This window comes from Cervus canadensis, chromosome 19 (genome assembly GCF_019320065.1).
Source record: "Cervus canadensis isolate Bull #8, Minnesota chromosome 19, ASM1932006v1, whole genome shotgun sequence".
Lineage (NCBI taxonomy): Eukaryota > Metazoa > Chordata > Mammalia > Artiodactyla > Cervidae > Cervus > Cervus canadensis.
Window position 1 is genome coordinate 51,076,005 of NC_057404.1, and position 19,041 is coordinate 51,095,045.

General features: G+C 37.6%; 1 protein-coding gene and 1 non-coding gene across 19 annotated transcripts in view; both read right to left on the bottom strand.

Annotated features, from left to right (window-relative positions):
• CAMK2D (calcium/calmodulin dependent protein kinase II delta) overlaps nucleotides 1–19,041 on the bottom strand; it is a 299,674-nt gene that overhangs the window by 104,154 nt on the left and 176,479 nt on the right. The gene's annotated exons all lie outside the window — the stretch shown is intronic.
• On the bottom strand, nucleotides 1,284–1,393 carry LOC122422461. The gene has a single exon (XR_006263856.1). It is a non-coding gene; the product is annotated as a U6 spliceosomal RNA (small nuclear RNA).

Consider the following 19,041-nt stretch of genomic DNA (forward strand, 5'->3'; position numbering starts at 1 on the left):
TGATACTTAAAGTACAAGCTTTATAAATAGAATATATCCATATATTGTGGATAGATGTCTCATTTTTTTTTTTTTTACAGTAAAGTGGTTTTTCATGGTGGTAAAATATGCATGGGATGTTTTATAATAAGCAATGCTTCAAATAGGAGAAAGTATAAGGAAGAAATGAACAGAAAATATAAAGATGAATACCATCTAGAAATAATCCAATAATAAGATTTAGATACCCTGAGTAGCATTCAGAAATGTTTGTCATCCACAGGGTGCAAGTTAGACTTGGCTGAATTTTTGCACTATCATTTACTGTTCTCAACCTCTCTATCATTTGTAGGCCAGTAGTTATTTTCGGTTTACATATGATAAAGCTTATTAATATACACAGCAAACTACTTTGCATATATTAAGAGCTCAACAATGTTATCTATTTTTATTATTATTACAATGTTAGAAAAGCATGGACTTTTTCTGTGTCAACTATCACTACCTCTTGCTTCTATTCTAGATGCATGAATAGAGATTTACAATAAAAAAGTTTATTTATAAACCAAATAGAATAAATTTGTGTGAAGGAAAGATTTAAAAAGAATATTATATCTTGTTCTAAATAAAAATACAAAGAACCATATATTTTTAGAACTTTTACCTGGTCTATAATTTATTCCATTTGCCTTATTTAGCCAGAGACACTATGACACAGAGAGAAGACGGTACATCCAAGGACATACAAATAGGCTATATATTTATAATAAGCAAACTTATTATAATCTCAAGGTTTCAAACTTTCACACTTTCTTTCTGGTCAGATTATCACAGTAAAAGAAGTATAAAATGCAAATTTCTGTATCCCCAGAGATCCATCAATACAGAAACTTATAAATGGGTATCCAAGCTTGGTAATTATAAATACATTACTTCATAGCACAAGAATTTCATCTTTCCTTGGTCCCATCATTGCTACAATTTTTTTGTATCCAAAACTACATATGTGTATCTAGATGCCACTTTCTCATTATGTTCTTTTGTTTTTGTTAGACCTATCAGCTGCCGAGAGACAAGCAGCTTGAATGGCTCAAAACAACCAAATACCTGAGACATGGTCTTTTGAAAGACCAGCCTAGACTTGCTTCTTTTGGCCCACTTGCTGTGTCCTTAATGGGAAACATACATATTTCTGCTCCCACAGCTGAAAAACTGAGCTGGTGGCCAACTATCAAATGTGACTTTTTGCTCTGAGGGTATTTTGCCATAACAGCCAACATTTAAAGACATAGATAAAGTTTATTAAACACTTGGCTTTGCTGGGTACTTTTTTGCGTGTCATCCTTGCGCAGGGGCGATGCCAATCTTCTCTGTATCGTTCCAATTTTAGTATATGTGCTGCCGAAGCGAGCACTGCTGGGTACTTTTTGTGAATGTTTTCTTACTTTGTTCAAGCATCTTATGAAGAAAATAATATTTGATCTATTTTAGAGCTAAAAAACATTAAGTTCGGTGCAGATAAATTGCAGAAAAGTGACAGAGCTGACCTGGGACCAATAAATGGATCTTAATTTATGTAGCAAGCTCATAACCAATGCTTATGCATCCTACAATGAATTTACTTAGTTTTCACCCTATTCCTAGGCATGGGTTCTTAATCTGGGCCATATTATATCTAAAACTTATTTATATCAACTATAAATTATATTTAACACTAGAAAAAAATATAGAAAATAATAAAAATGAAACAATCGTGAACTGTAAAATGAACATTAGGCAGAGACATTATAACAGACATTTATCTTGAAAACTTGAGCCAATGCCAAAAATAAAATTTCAGTGTCTGAAAAAGAGAAATCAAGAAGTAACCATCAGAATTCTGCTAATAAACAAGAGTCCTACACAGCGTGGCTCATGTTTCAGGAGGGAATTTAGTTTTGATAAATGGACACGTAAAGGTGACTGCTCAGAATGAACTATGGGTGTTTTGTTTTTGAGGGTTAGGTTGACACTTCAACACTATCTCTTCTGCATCCCACCTTCTGACTGGGAAATCATCTAGGTTTTAAAGAGGCTTCAGTGACCTTGTACATACAACAGGTCTTTATTCTCTGCAACCTGTATTAGTCCCCTAAGATCTTCAAAGAAAGGCATATTTAAGACCTAAGAAACTTGTAGGTCAGGTTGCTTCAAAGTTGCCTTGGAGAAAGTGTGTCAGACAACTGAAAAGATTTCAGATTAAAATCCTATAGAAATAAAAATAAAGATATACTTTGCACTTTTGTATATATGAACAAAGAAAATTAATTGTTCTGAGATCTAGCCTCTGAATATTAACATAAAGAGTGCCAACTTTAAAAAGACTCTTAATAATAGGAAAAGTACATTCATTAGAAGTTTATGATTTGCACTAAAATCCTTTCCTTTATTAAATTTATTCTTTTAAGTACAGAATTCAAAATTGCTAACAGTTCATCATCTAAGTTGATAGGGAATTAGAAAACTCAATCTGTAAATGTTCATAATTTAAACATTAAAGTTAATTTAAAAAGTCCTGAAACTACATGAATTTAAACCAAATGATTACTTTTCCCAATGGTAGTCACAAAAGCAGAAGTGACAAGTAAAAAAAAAAAATCACTTTAATATTTCAATTGTTATTTATGGATAGGTTTCTGATTTCTTTTCATAAAATCTATGTAGAGGTGTCTTGTGATATGCATTTAGACATACATACTTATGTATGTCTATCAGTCTAGCTATCTATATTACACTTTTTCTATGAAGATGCTAGTTTCAGAAATGTTATTAACAGAACACAGGCTGCACTCAAGAAGTGGGAAAACCCATCCAGATGCAATAAATTCAATTAACTAAAAATATATACTCAAAAAACTTCAAGAGACCACATTAACTTTCCTTAGGTGGAGAGACATGCTGTCCCCAATTGCAAGAAAATGATTTTACTTCAAAACAGGTGAAAACCAGGACCACCAAACAGTCCTTAAATAAAAAAATAAAAGTAACAGTGTCAATATCCATTATTAAAAAAAAAAAAAATCTTTGGCTCTAGTATCCTTTAAGAGATGGTGCTTTCTTCCTCTCCACAGGATGGCTTACTAAACCAGATACATTTACATATGAACTGTTTTACTCTGAATGTTGGCAGGTAAAGGAAAAAGTGCCTGAAAATACATCATTAGTTGACAAGGACTGGTTGAACTTCAACTCTTACTTTTACAATGAAAGTTCTCTGAAACCATTTAAAAGATTCAAAAAGCATAGCAAAAGTGGCTGTAACTCAGACCAAGAAAAGGATGTGTAAAATATTTACTGGTAGCAATTTCAATCTGGTAGGTTGAGATAAATGTTTTGTTAAAATGCACACATACTAATTAAATTGATTTTATAAAAGGGAACCGGATAGTCTGAGGTGATCTTTGGAATACTAATTTGTTCAGAAGCTATAATTATGTTTCTTGATTTGCCTGAGCATTTTAGTATTGACTTCACCTCTCTTCTTTTCGGAAAAACACAGTTTATGAGGGCTTGAAGGAGTTAACTACCTATTTCCTCAACTGAACTCTTCCCCTCTTGTCATATCTTGGATATTACAATAAAACACACTAGGACTCTGAAGAACCTGCTGGTGAGAGGGCAACAGTGAAGACTTTGGCTAGCCACATAATGGACAGTGATTCCAAGTATAACCTTTAGACACTGTGCGCTTAAGCAACCAGAAGCTTCCAGATAATTGAGAGGCTTTGTAGAACTATATTCATTTTCTAACTCCCACCTCTGAACTGATGTAAACCCAAACTCACTCTTCCCTCCTACCTCAGGCAAAGAAGTCTGCCTCCTTTCAAAATTAGAGGCTTCAAATGTATTAGTTTATTCCTGCTTTTTCCTTTTGAATCTTACTCTTCAGTTTCCTCCGATTCTCACCTCTTTTTTCCTGGTCTTCAACATTCCCGTCTTCACTGACTCCTAATTAGCCTATAATGAGTCTTCCAACCAAATCTGTCTACTCTCAGTTTCTCTCCCCTTATTACTCTCTCATCTTTTAACCAGCTCCAGCCAGTGTCTCAAGGACATTTCATACCGTACATAAATTTATTCATTTCAATCTACACCCTCATAATGGACCTACTATTTACATAGCCCCCACTGCAGTCAAGCCAAATTCCATTTTCTTTCTTACCACAGCATTCACTGGTTTACTATGTTCTGCTCACTTCTAGTTCCAAAACACCTCTGGACTTGATCCTCTCCTCTCAACTCCATCCCAAAGCTGAAGATTCACTGTGTCTCACGCAGACTAGCAGACAGCCTTTTATCTCTAAATTCGTCCCTACCTTCTACAAATACATTCTCCACATTTCTGTTATAGTTACTGTTTTAAAAAGCAGCATGACCATGTTAGAGTCCATGAATAGCCTGTGACTAAATTATAAAGTTTTAGAGTCCAGAAAGGGCTATTGAGAGCATCTATTCTAGCAAGGACAGAGAAGGCAATGGCACCCCACTCCAGTACTCTTGCCTGGAAAATCCTATGGATGGAGAAGCCTGGTAGGCTGCAGTCCATGGGGTCTCGAAGAGTCGGACATGACTGAGCGACTTCACTTTCACTTTTCACTTTCATGCATTGGAGAAGGAAATGGCAACCCACTCCAGTGTTCTTGCCTGGAGAATCCCAGAGATGGTGGAGCCTGGTGGGCTGCCGTCTATGGGGTCACACAGAGTCGGACATGACTGAATGATTTGGCAGCAGCAGCATTCTAGTAAGGAACAGTGGGGTAATATTTCTAATCACTAAGAAATCTCCATTAGAACTCAAATGTCCTGATTCCTCACTGCATACATATTAAAGTTTATTTCCAAGACTGAGTCTTGGTTTATAAGTTGAGACACTTCTTTCTCACTTTAAATAGAATGCAATCAGGTGGCACAGTGGTAAAGAATCCATCTGCCAAGCAGGAGACACAAGAGATGTGGGTTTGATCCCTGGGTTGGGAAGATCCCCTGGAGAAGGAAATAGCACCCTACTCCAGTATTCTTGCCTGGAAAATTCGACGGACAGAGAAGCCTGGTGGGCCACAGTCCATGGGGTTGCAAAAGAGTCAGATACGGCTGAGCACCAACCGTTAAGTGCTTAGATCTTAGAAAGGTTTTGACAAATGTGTTGTCACTAGAGAAATCTCATTGAGAACAATCTTTCTCTCCATTGATGTCAATGGAAAATCCCTGAGACTACTTGGCAGCTCTCAAATTCTGTTAACTATGTGTTCAAAAATGGCGAGAGCATTGTAAATGGAAAGAGTAACCCGGTAAGCAGTAGAAAGATGCTGTCATCCATCATGATTAGACTTGAGAACTTCACAATGGTTTTTACAAGCCCAGTTCTACCAGGGTATGTCTTCTTTTGTCAACAGCATATGGCATGATACATAGGTGGAAGGATTTGAAGAGAAAAAATAAATGGAGCATCTGTGCACTCACTTTTTCAAGTTTTAACAGCCAATTAGGTTTTCTACAGTAATATTTATAGCCTCACAAAATTCAGGTAATAAATGTACTCATTTTTCCCTTCTGGAGAACGTAGGTTATTAAACTCTGAAGTAAGGGGGTATATTCTATGCATTTGCTGTCTTAAGGAACTTAAAAAGAAGGGTAATTATTTATTTGAAGATTACCATCCACTACTTAGAGAATAGACAAGACTAATGCTATGTGCCTGTATGCTAATCGCATTGTTTTCATGCAACAAAATGTAAAACAATAATTAGAGAAATGCCTCATTTATTCAGCATCATTAGGAGTGGGGATTTTCAAGTTATTTTTCCAAATAACCAAAAAATTACTCCTTTAAGTTCCAAAATGATTTTTCTGGGTATATCAAAATATAATTTAAATATCTCTGAATTCTTAATTTAAACATTGCTGTTATTGTTCAGCTGCTAAGTCGTATCTGACTCTTTGTGACCCCATGGACTGAAGCCCTCCAGGCTCCTCTGTCCATGGGATTTTCCAGGCAATAATACTGGAGTGGGTAGCCATTTCCTTCTCCAGGGGATCTTTCCAACCTAGGGATCGAACCCAGGTCACCTGCATTCGCAGGTGGATTCTTTACCACTGAGCCACCAGGGAAGTCTCTATTTTAAATATACAACACATGATCTTCCAATGACTCAGGATCATAATTAGGATTATGAAATTCTGTATTCTCTACAGTATGCGGTGCTTAAGAACTACAAGAGGTGAGCAGAAAAATTTACTCCTGCGCTAAGTCCTCTCAAACCATCATGATGTTCTGACTCTTGTTTCTCTGCTTTTGTTTATTTTTTCCTCATTTATAATTTGCTTATTTCCTTGCTCAGTTAGGCAGTCAGCTCTTTTTCTTCTTGTTACCACAATCACTCTATCACCTATTACTCTTTGGTCTGTACATCTCCCCTCTGATTTCTAGCCTCTAATTATCAGAGGATTTGGATATTACATTATAAAACCTGTTAAAATACATAATAATATGTTCTGATGGAAAATCTAAGATTCTTTATAGGAAAAGAGTGCATGCATTTTAATGCATATGCTTTTTGACAAAAATTTTAGTCACATTAAATATTTTTCTTGCTTACTGACTTCCTAAAACATGGGAATATAGAACATAAACTATGTGACTTTTATTTTTGAGAAGCCTTGCAGGCCTCTAATAAGTATCTTCTAACTAAATTAAGAGGATACCTAGACATCAGCTACTAAGTCCTTTTAACATTTTAACTTTTGACTTTTCAAAAAAATACAGAATAGAATAAAAAGCTACATTCACAGCTTCCCAAAGTTTAACTGTGGCAACACTTTAACATATTGATGGATTTGCTTTCAACCTATCTTCACTCTGTCTTTATTTTAAAAAGAAAATAATAATTGCTCCATTATTTTCAGAACTCACTCAGTTGACATGAGTTTGAGTAAGCTCCGGGAGCTGGTGATGGACAGGGAAGCCTGGCCTGCTGCAGTCTATGGGGTTGCAAAGAGTCGGACACAACTGAGCACTTGAACTGAACTGATTTGCAGAAGAGCTAGATATGCTCAGTGCAGAGAATTAAAACAATGCAGAAAAATACGAAGTAAAAGCAAAAAGAAGGAAAAAGGTATTCCAAACCCACAAACTGGAAACTGCGTATGTGTGAGGGCATGTTTGTGTGTATACACAGAAGAAGGTAAACTGATGAACACAAAGACATTTTAAAAAATGGGACTCAACTGCTTATTAATCTTAATTTATAGAATATCATTTAATTAAATTTGAAATATTCTGAATAGCAGCAATCAAATTGAATCTTAAAAATGGTTAGCAGGTATATTTCTTAAAAGATCAATTTTTTAAAAAAAGAAATTTTTGAAAAAAACAAAAACTAGAATAATTCCTAACTACATGTTTAGTTGGCATCAGCTAACTCCCTGGTCTCAATGAGGGATGAGGGTATTAACATTCTCATGCTTCTTCCAAATTCTCCTCTATAACTTTGCTACTTTGTTAATTATATTACAATTTTTAAATTGTCTGGATTTATATATTTACATTCTCTTGGTTGTCAATTATTCCCAAAATTGTTTAACATTCACATCATCTCAGAGAGGATTGAATGCTCACAGCCACATCTTTTTTTTTTTTTTATTAGTTGGAGGCTAATTACTTCACAACATTTCAGTGGGTTTTGTCATACATTGATATGAATCAGCCATAGATTTACACTTATTCCCCATCCCGATCCCCCCTCCCACCTCCCTCTCCACCCGATTCCCCTGGGTCTTCCCAGTGCACCAGGCCCGAGCACTTGTCTTATGCATCCCACCTGGGCTGGTGATCTGTTTCACCATAGATAGTATACATGCTGTTCTTTTGAAATATCCCACCCTCACCTTCTCCCACAGAGTTCAAAAGTCTGTTCTGTATTTCTGTGTCTCTTTTTCTGTTTTGCATATAGGGTTATCGTTACCATCTTTCTAAATTCCATATATATGTGTTAGTATGCTGTAATGTTCTTTATCTTTCTGGCTTACTTCACTCTGTATAAGGGGCTCCAGTTTCATCCATCTCATTAGGACTGGTTCAAATGAATTCTTTTTGACGGCTGAGTAAAATTCCATGGTGTATATGTACCACAGCTTCCTTATCCATTCATCTGCTGATGGGCATCTAGGTTGCTTCCCTGTCCTGGCTATTATAAACAGTGCTGCGATGAACATTGGGGTGCACGTGTCTCTTTCAGATCTGGTTTCCTCAGTGTGTATGCCCAGAAGTGGGATTGCTGGGTCATATGGCAGTTCTATTTCCAGTTTTTTAAGAAATCTCCACACTGTTTTCCATAGCGGCTGTACTAGTTTGCATTCCCACCAACAGTGTAAGAGGGTTCCCTTTTCTCCACACCCTCTCCAGCATTTATTGCTTGTAGACTTTTGGATAGCAGCCATCCTGACTGGCGTGTAATGGTACCTCATTGTGGTTTTGATTTGCATTTCTCTGATAATGAGTGATGTTGAGCATCTTTTCATGTGTTTGTTAGCCATCTGTATGTCTTCTTTGGAGAAATGTCTGTTTAGTTCTTTGGCCCATTTTTTGATTGGGTCATTTATTTTTCTGGAATTGAGCTTCAGGAGTTGCTTGTATATTTTTGAGATTAATCCTTTGTCTGTTTCTTCATTTGCTATTATTTTCTCCCAATCTGAGGGCTGTCTTTTCACCTTACTTATAGTTTCCTTTGTAGTGCAAAAGCTTTTAAGTAAAACACTGATGAAAGAAATCAAAAACACTGATGAAAGACACAAACAGATGGAGAAACATACCGTGTTCATGGATTGGAAGAATCAATATTGTCAAAATGGCTATTCTACCCAAAGCAGTCTATAGATTCAATGCAATCCCTATCAAGCTACCAACGGTATTTTTCACAGAACTAGACCAAAGAATTTCACAATTTGTATGGAAATACAAAAAACCTCGAATAGCCAAAGTAATCTTGAGAAAGAAGAATGGAACTGGAGGAATTAACCTGCCTGACTTCAGACTCTACTACAAAGCCACAGTCATCAAGACAGTATGGTACTGGCACAAAGACAGAAATATAGATCAATGGAACAGAATAGAAAGCCCAGAGATAAATCCACGAACCTATGGACACCTTATCTTTGACAAAGGAGGCAAGGATATACAATGGAAAAAAGACAACCTCTTTAACAAGTGGTGCTGGGAAAACTGGTCAACCACTTGTAAAAGAATGAAACTAGAACACTTTCTAACACCATACACAAAAATAAACTCAAAATGGATTAAAGATCTAAATGTAAGACCAGAAACTATAAAACTCCTAGAGGAGAACATAGGCAAAACACTCTCCGACATAAATCACAGCAAGATCCTCTATGACCCACCTCCCAGAATATTGGAAATAAAAGCAAAACTAAACAAATGGGACAGCCACATCTTTTACACAGTTTTTCCATTCATGAATTCTTCATTTTGATTGATTTACTGAATTTTAATTTTTTAAGCAATTCCTCCAGCCCTGCAAACCCTGTCCCATCCTTAAAGTGAATTTTGTATTTTTGGAGTATTTTTAACGTTGACAATTTTTATCACCGTCTTTTCCCTTTGATAGCATCCTGCTGCCTGAATGTCTAAACAATTATTTTTCTTACAAGTGTATCAGCTTATCTAGGACACACTTCAAATTCATGTTCTGATTATAAATTTCCTGAAATATACTGTGCTTTTTTTACTACACAGATTCAATGCTTCATTTTAAGGAATTCCTCCTATATTATATGATATATTCCATATTTTGGGTCTTCCATTCAGGGACACAAATTACATTTATGTTGAATTAACTTTAGCTGTGTTCCATATCTGTAAGATTCTCGAAAGCTACTTTATTCTCATCTGTTTCATTCATATACACAGTCATTATCACAAGTCATTTTACTACGTCACTAAGACAATTTGGTGTTTATCCATTACCTTATATTTGGTTAGTCACTTAATCAATAATGGTTTTCATTTGGTCCTCAATTTGTTTCTTCAGATGTATTATGATATATCCTTTTTGTCTTCTAGGCTTTGGGATCTGACTTTATTGAATATGTGTTCTTATTAATTTGTTCTTTATTATGAAGCAGCTGTGAGATTTTCTTTGGGCTATTTGGGTTACAGTTGTTCCTTTGGATTTTCTGGTGTACACTGTATTTCATTTAGCTGTAGCAGGTTTGTATAATTGTTTGCACAAGTGCTCTGCTATAGATATGTTTTTTGTTGTCTTCATTCTGCACATGCTTGGTTTCAGTCAAGCTCTTGCATATGCTCTGAAAGACTGGACCTGATTTGAGTTTCTCTCTGGGCTTCCCTTGTAGCTCAGTCAGTAAAGAATCTGCCTGCTGTAAACCCATGGCTGATTCACATCAATGTATGGCAACAACCACCACAATACTGTAAAGTAATTAGCCTTCAATTAAAAAAAAAAAAAAAAAAAAAAGAATCTGCCTGAGATGCAGGAGACCTGGATTTGATTCCCTGGGTCAGGAAGATCCCTGGAGAAGGAAATGGCAACCCACTCCAGTATTCTTGCTTGGGAAACCCATGAACAGAGGAGCCTGGCAGGCTACAGTCTCTGGTGTTGCAAGAGTCAGACACACGATTAGTGACTAAACCATCACCACCATTAATAAGACTGGTATGCGTTCTCCCCCACTCTGAGCTACTAACTGCTGGCTGATTTTGGTCCTTCACAATTCTACCATCTCTCCATAGCTTGGGAGACTTACATGGAGAAGAGGGATGTAGTTTGGCTACGTGGCGGGTATTCTTTCATAGAATAATACTTGGGCTCTGCTCTAGTAGATGCTCTCTACCAGAGTCCCATCCACCTCACTGGGGAAAGACAGTCTGCTTCTGTGGAAAGATATCCTCATACTTCGGATCATTTTCCCAGCAGTAAAATGCCCATTCAATTCTTATCCACATCTCCCCTTTCATTCATTTCTAGTAGGTCTCTGCTACTAGTGCTTAGTCAAAAGAACAGAAGATAAGGACCCACAAAGTGTGTTTCTCTACAGACAAGTATCTGTGAGAACTATGAGAACTGAGGTAACTCAGCGGCACAGTTCTGGCAGTGCAGAGCGGGTCTAAGAGCTAAGCAGCACTGTACTTCTCTGTTCCGATTCAGAATTGTTTGTGTTTTAACTGGAGACCAGAGTTTCAACAAGATTGCTTTAAGGTATGGCTTATCAGGGCTTCCCTGGTAGCTCAGTCCGTAAAGAATCTGCCTACAGTGCGGGAGACCAGGTTCGACCTGTGGGTCCAGAAGATCCCCTGGAGAAGGAAATGGCAACCCACTCCAGTATTTTCTTGCCTGAAAAATCCCATGGACAGAGGAGCCTGGTGGACTACAGTCCATGGGCTCACAAAGAGTCAGTCATGACTGCGCAACTAACAAATAGGGCTCATTAGTTATTGATTCATGTTAGTTAAAAAAAAAAGTTTAGCTCGTTTTGCTTATTTCATAGGTATTGAAGGAGAAGGGGCAGTGAGATTTTATGCTGTAGTTTCAATACCATACCTTAGGCTAGAAAATTTAATCATGTAATGAAAGAATTTTTCACAGAGCTAAAGAGAGAATTTAAAAATATAAAGATGAATCCAAAGTGTCTTGTTTTTTCTTCATTTTTCTTAGTGTTAAAAAAAAAGCTTATGTTTTTAACTGAGAAATTTAAGAGGTAATAAGAGTTAAAAGGCTCTTTTCATGTCAATTCACATCTTCCAAAGTAGCGAAGAATAATTTTAACAGGTATGTCCTTGCCTTTCACAGAAAGCAACATGGAGCTATAGTTTGCTACTGCTGTTAAATGATTGAGTCAGCACTGCAATCATCCTACAGTAAAGCTGAGCTCATTTGAAGAGTGAAAACTAATTTGTTAAAAGACAAAAAATCTTAGAAAATAAAAACTCTCTGGAACTTCCCTGGTGGCCCAGGGGCTAAGACTCTATGCTCCCAATGCTGGGGGCCCTGATTTGATTCCTGGTCAGGGAACTAGATCCCACAGGCCACAGCTAGAGAGCCCACCTGTCACAATGAAGACGGAAGATCCTGCATGTTGCAACTAAGTCTCAGAGCCATCAAATAAATAAATAAATTCAAAAAAGTAAAAACAAACCTCCCATTTTCTCATAAGTAGGGAACTCCCCTTAGGTTTAACTATGAAAGCAAAGGACAAAAAGTACACTGTATAAATTAGAACAAAGGTCTGAGTTTCGTGTGCCAACTGCTTATATAGGTCAGTTTAAAAATATATTATTCTATTGAATGTTTCTAGAGATAAGAGTGCTGAAGAGAATCTTCTCTGTGGGCAGGAACATCTACACAGCAGTACACAATGGGCCCTAGAACTGCTGCATCATTTCCAGTTTTGGGGGGCCCTTTTCTCTGTCAGCACACCTGTTTTCAAAGCAACATCAAGCTCTCCCTTTTACTTCCCCTGTATCAAGTCAGCATTTTGGAAATAGTCTGACATTTTCAAATGGAAATTTAAAAAAACAATATTTTTCATTAAAATATTTACTGAAAAATATTTATTTAATGAAATATTTCAATAAAATATTTTAAAAAGTCAACTTCCCAAACTATAGGTTTCTCATCCCAAGACTCCCAACTGACAGCACAGAAGAGCTTTTTTTTATCCAAGTTTCTTATCCTTACACACATTTAAGGCCATATTTGATAATGAGCTGCTTAAATAACCATCAGATTTCTTCTTCTCCTAGCTCCCAGGATCCACAATGAAAGAACTATTTTATTTTCCAAAACAAGGGAGTAATCTCCTGATCATTTTGTTTTATTTCAAGGCCAAATACCATGACCTTTTACTAAACTTTTTTGCATTCAAATTTGACACACATAGCCAATTTAAGAAGCAGTAGAGGATGACATCTTTGATGCCCTAATGAATAATCTAATGCTCTTTTTTTGGTTCTTTAACATTTGGGATATTCTTTGGAGATCCAACCAGTCCATCCTAAAGGAGATCAGTCCTGGATGTTCATTGGAAGGACGGATGCTGAAGCTGAAACTCCAATACTGTGCCCACCTCATTCGAAGAGCTGACTCATTGGAAAAGACCCTGATGCTGGGAAAGATTGAGGGCAGGAGGAGAAGGGGACAACAGAGGATGAGATGGCTGGATGGCATCACTGACTCGATGGACATGAGTCTGAGTAAACTCTGGGAGTTGGTGATGGACAGGGAGGCCCGGCGTGCTGCGATTCACAGGGTCGCAAAGAGTCGGACACGACTGAGCGACTGAACTGAACTGATAATATCATAGTTGATAAATACTATCTAAATATATAATTTATACACACAGTTGAACATATATAGAATGGTCTTTCAGGGCATGTTCATTAATTTCTATAAAATACCAGCATACCATAAAAGATAAAATAATAAATTTAGCACTGGTTTTATAATAATCACTAGTTTTGAGACTGACTATAATACATCTTCTTAAACATGGATATAACCTTCTCTCTAGTTAAACAAGAGATTCAGAAAAATAATTAAAATTTTAAAATGACCTGATAATTTCTTCCTTAGCTCTAATACATTCACATACTTTTTGTTGTGGTTAAGAGGTCAGAAGAAGATCTGTTTGGGCTAAAATTCAGGTGTTAAAACTTACTACTATAAAGCTATAAGTAACTTACTTAACTTCACTAAGGCTCATTATCTGTAAAATAATGATAACAGCAACGGCTTCATCAAACTGTTAGGAGAATGAAATGCAATCTGTATTCAAGGCACTGGGTGGAATGGCTAGCACATATGAGGCACTTAACTCAAGTTGGTTATAATTAACTCTTAAAGCTACACTTCAATCTCCAGAGAAAAGTTTTTTAAAATCTTGTTTTGTTTTCAAAAAATGTGTCAGTCAGCAAAAACCCAGTGTGAAAGTAGAAGTAAAATGGTTTTCTCACAAAGAAAATTTTATTAAAAAAGGTTAAAATCAATCACTGTGACTCTCTTTTACATTTTTATATCTAAATAACTTTCCAGAAAAGAAGAAAACGTACTTGAGTTTAAAAAAGTTTGAAATTTCCAAATGAAAACTGAGCTGGCAGAAACAGCCCAGACTTCTATAAAATTCTTCTTTCCTACGACCAGAGACATTTGTTTCAGAACTATAAGTGGTATTTTATCAAAAATTTGTGTTTGTCTATACTTTTGGATGGAGAATATCATATGTAATTGGGTAATTTTCTTGTTTGTTATATAAAAACCTTGGAACTTCCCCGGTGGCTCAGACTGTAAAGAATCTGCTTGCAATGCATTAGATCCGGGTTTGATCCCGGGGCTTGGGAAGATCCCCTAGAGAAGGGAATAGCTAGCTACTCACTCCAGTATTCTTGCCTGGAGAATCCCATGGACAGAGAAGCCTGGTGGGCTACAGTCCATGGGATCACAGAGAATCAGACGTGACTGAGTGAGCAGCACTCTGACTTCACTTCACTATATAAAAACCAGAACTCACCCCCGTTCTTCGGCACACTCACTTGCCCAGTGACTTTTAAAGCGCAAATACTGATTCTGGCCCCAAACCTATGAACTTACAGTTTTCAGACTCTGTCTTGGATCCAAATTTAGGTTGACTTAGCTCCAATCAGGTGTCCACACCTAATCCAATAAACTGTGTCCAGAAGGCCAGAATCATGCGGCATGCATAGCGGCTCATGCTGAGGTATACGGAGGATTTGTTCTCCAAGAATAGGATGAGAGTAGGAAGGAAATTTGTATATAAACCATATAAACACATAAAGCATTTAAATGTAGGACACATGCTTCCATTTAGTATAGCTATCTCTTTGACCTGCATTTATCAAGTTATAATTTGCATATGGCAAAATTCATCCTTTTTAGTGTACAGTTCTTATAATTTTTGATAAAGGCATATAGTCCTGTAACCATGCCATGTGATTTGGACAGAGAAAGTTTCCATCATTCACTTTTATCTAAAAATTCTCAAAATAAAGAATCTTTCTTCCCTTTAAGAAACAAGCCAATAAACAGCTATTACTTAAGGCTCTCATCCAAACACTTTAGTCTTTAAGGAATGACACAAAAATTGTATATATTGATACTGGGACTCAGTGATTGGATCATAAGTAAAACAAAACAAAGGCTATTTCTACTCATAGCCTACTTCAGGCTGTTATTTACATAAATACTGAAGAAACTACCTTAAGACTTCATGAAACACAATGTGTCCCATGCTCTAGGGATTGACTGAAAGCCTCTCAGGTAAAGTTTCTCTGTGGTATACATAGTACTTATTGTTACAAGTTTAGACAATGTCTGAATTTAGACCACAGCTTGCTGACAAATATACACTATCCCATGGCACTCTGCCAGTGGAGAGGTAGAAAAGCTTGGGAGATAATCAAAGGTCATAGCTTTATTTAACATCATCACACACCAAAAAGGCAGACAAGCATTCCCTCCCGGGGCAGAGACAGCGTGTCCTCCAGTGACTGCCCAGCCCGTTAGCAGAGTCAGACCCTGCCTTTAAAGGCGGGGCTCGCCAAGTGACCTAGAACAAGTCTCATCTTTCACCAAGGGCTTCTAATTTTAAATTGCTGTCATGCTAAATTTCATCTTGAGTATCTCTCTGAGTCTCCACCCAGTTTGTTCAGATCGAACATGGGTTTTAGACAAGAATTTCCCGGGACTGTGGATTTCAGTCTTCATTGTTTAACACACAGCCTGCGTGGGATACAAAGCAATACAAGATGATTAAGAATTTGAGTGAAAGCCTTATATACCCATTTTGAATATATATCATGGGTATACATAAGTTAACTTACAAAAATTCTCACCTCTGCTGATATCACTGTGATAACAGAATATGCTAGGAAGAAATTCACAACAAATACCACTGTTTCCTAGGGGTCAAGTCAGAGGTCCTATTTAAATGCTATTTACAACTGCACTGCAGCAGAGTTCTGGGTTGCTACTTGGACTCAATTGGTAAAAATGAGTAATATCACATGATATGAAACTCAACCCCTCTAAAAGGCAAGGCTGCAAGATTCCTCAGGATAACTTTGCTCAGAACTAACATGTCTCCAGTACTACTGCCAGTGGGAAAATTCAATTGATACTTACCACTAAACCATTTATGACCTGAAATGGAATCATTTAAGAGAAAATGAAATCTTGTTTTGCTACAGCTAAACTTAACTAAAGACAACAGTACAATCAAAATATAGTCCAAGAGACATAGTTCATACAATCAGCTACCCATTCCATTTTTTCCCACGTGTTACAGAATTCAGAGTCCAGCACACAGATCTACCTCACCTGAGCACACATTTTATTCCAACTGTGGACAAACCTCCCCGTGGCTCAGTGTCCAGTGCAGACAGACTAAAGTGCCTGACTCAGGGCCACCGTCACTCTGGGGTGGCGTGCTACACATGCCTGCTAGGGACCTAACAGAAGCGGGAGACATTAAGACGAGGTGGCAAGAATACACAGAAGAAACATACAAAAAAGATCTTCATGACCCAGAATAACCATGATGATGTGATTCCTCACCTAGAGCCAGATATCCTGGAATGTGAAGCCAGGTGGGCCTTGGGAAGCATCACTACAAACCAAGCTAGTGGAGGTGGTGGATTCCAGTTAAGCTATTTCAAATCCTAAAAGATAATGCTGTGAAAGTGCTGCACTCTATATGCCAGCAAATTTGGAAAAATAGGCAGCGGCCACAGGACTGGAAAAGGGCAGTTTTCATTCCAATCCCAAAGAAAGGCAATACCAAAGAATGCTCAAACTACCACACAATTGTACTCATCTCACTCACTAGCAAAGTAATGCTCAAAATTCTCCAAGCCAGGCTTCAGGAATCTGTGAACTTCCAGATGTTCAAGCTGGTTTTAGAAAAGGCACAGGAACCAGAAATCAAATTGCCAACATCCACTGGATCATTGAAAAAGCAAGAGAATTCCAGAAAAACATCTCTTTCTGCTTTATTAACAATGCCAAAGCCTTTGACTGTGTGGATCACAATAAACTGTGAAAAATTCTTCAAGAGACTGGAATACCAGACTACCTGACCTGCTTCCTGAGAAATTTGGATGCAGTTCAGGAAGCAACAGTTAGAACTAGACACTGAACAACAGACTGGTTCCAAATCAGGAAAGGAGTATGTCAAGGTTGTATAATGCCACCCTGCTTATTTAACTTATATGCAGAGTACATCATGCAAAATGCTGGGCTGGATGAAGCACAAGCTGGAATCAAGATTGCTGGGAGAAATATCAATAACCTCAGATATGCAGATGACACCACCCTTATGGCAGAAAGCAAAGAAGAACTAAAGAGCCTCTTGATGAAAGTGAAAGAGGAGAGTGAAAAAGTTGGCTTAAAGCTCAACATTCAGAAAACTAAGATCATGAAAACTAAGATCATGGAAACTAAGATCCCATCACTTCATGGCAGATAGATGGGGAAACAGTGGAAACAGTGACAGACTTTATTTGTGGGGGCTCCAAAATCACTGCAGATGGTGACTGCAGCCATGAAATTAAAAGACACTTGCTCCTTGGAAGAAAAGCTATGACGAACCTAAACAGCACATTAAAAAGCAGAGACATTACTTTCCCAACAAAGGTCTGTCTAATCGAAGCTATGGTTTTTCCAGCGGTCATGTATGGATGTGAGAGTTTGACTATAAAGACAGCTGAGCACTGAAGAATAGATGCTTTTGAACTGTGGTGTTGGAGAAGACTCTTGAGAGTCCCTTGGACTGCAAGGAGATCCAACCAGTCCATCCTGAAGGAAATCAGTCCCGAATATTCACTGGAAGGACTGATGCTGAAGCTGAGACTCCAACACTTTGGCAACCTGATGCGAAGAAGCGACTCACTGGAAAAGACCCTGATGCTGCGAAAGACTGAAGGCAGGAGAAGGGGATGACAGAGGATGAGATGGTTGGATGGCATCACCAACTCAATGGACATGAGTTTGAACAAGTTCCAGGATTTGGTGATGGACAGGGAAGCCTGGCGTGCTGCAGTCCATGGGGTCTCAGAGAGTCTGAAACAACTGAGCGACTGAACTGAACTGAACACATGCCTTTAAGACCTGAAAAAGCTAATGTCTCGTCAGTGAAATCTAATCATTAATTTGGGCCATGGAGAAATCTGATTCTTGTATCTGCATTATAAGGTCCAGTGGAATGCAGTATACATGGGTATTTCAGGTATTTCCAGGTATCTCCATGTCAGTAGAAAGGAGTTTCTTATCTATAGTGGGTCAAGAGTTGCCACAGTCTTTCATAGCTCAGGGGAATGCATCTTCTGGAATTTCATGCTCTCAGCATCACAGTTTGGTATGGCTGTGTAAAACCTCATGGGGAATAAAGTGTGGAAGATGAGGAGGAACCTGGGAGTTTAGGGGTACTCTGGGTGACTGCCAAAAGCAGGGCCAAAGAAGGGCATAATAAAGTGAGTTCAAGTGGATTCAAAGCACCAGCGTTGTGTGGATTGTAGGATATGGCCAGGGGAGGTTCCTGGGCCTCCTTCTACACCTCTGATGATGACAGGATCTTTGCTGGCAGGCTTCCTCCTGACCCCAGATGAACAGGATAAAAGGCCTATTTGGACAAATTTATTTATTGTCACCTAAATAAAATACACATAAATTCTCACTCTGGCTCAGACTGATCTATGACTAGAATTCAAAATCACATATAGGTAAAGGTTTTTAATCCTCTAGTTTAAAAAAACAGATTTTCTCCAAACTTCATCATCAACTTTTATACATTTCTTATGGAATCTTTCTATCATGCGTTATATATTACTACATCAACTACCAAAATCATATTCTGTGCAATTTGATGGCAGAAACAGTGCTATCATTCTGTATTCCCTATACCACCTAGCACAATAACATCATGCATTAGGTGCTCAATAAACATTTACTGACTGACACAATGAGGTAGATGCAATAGAAA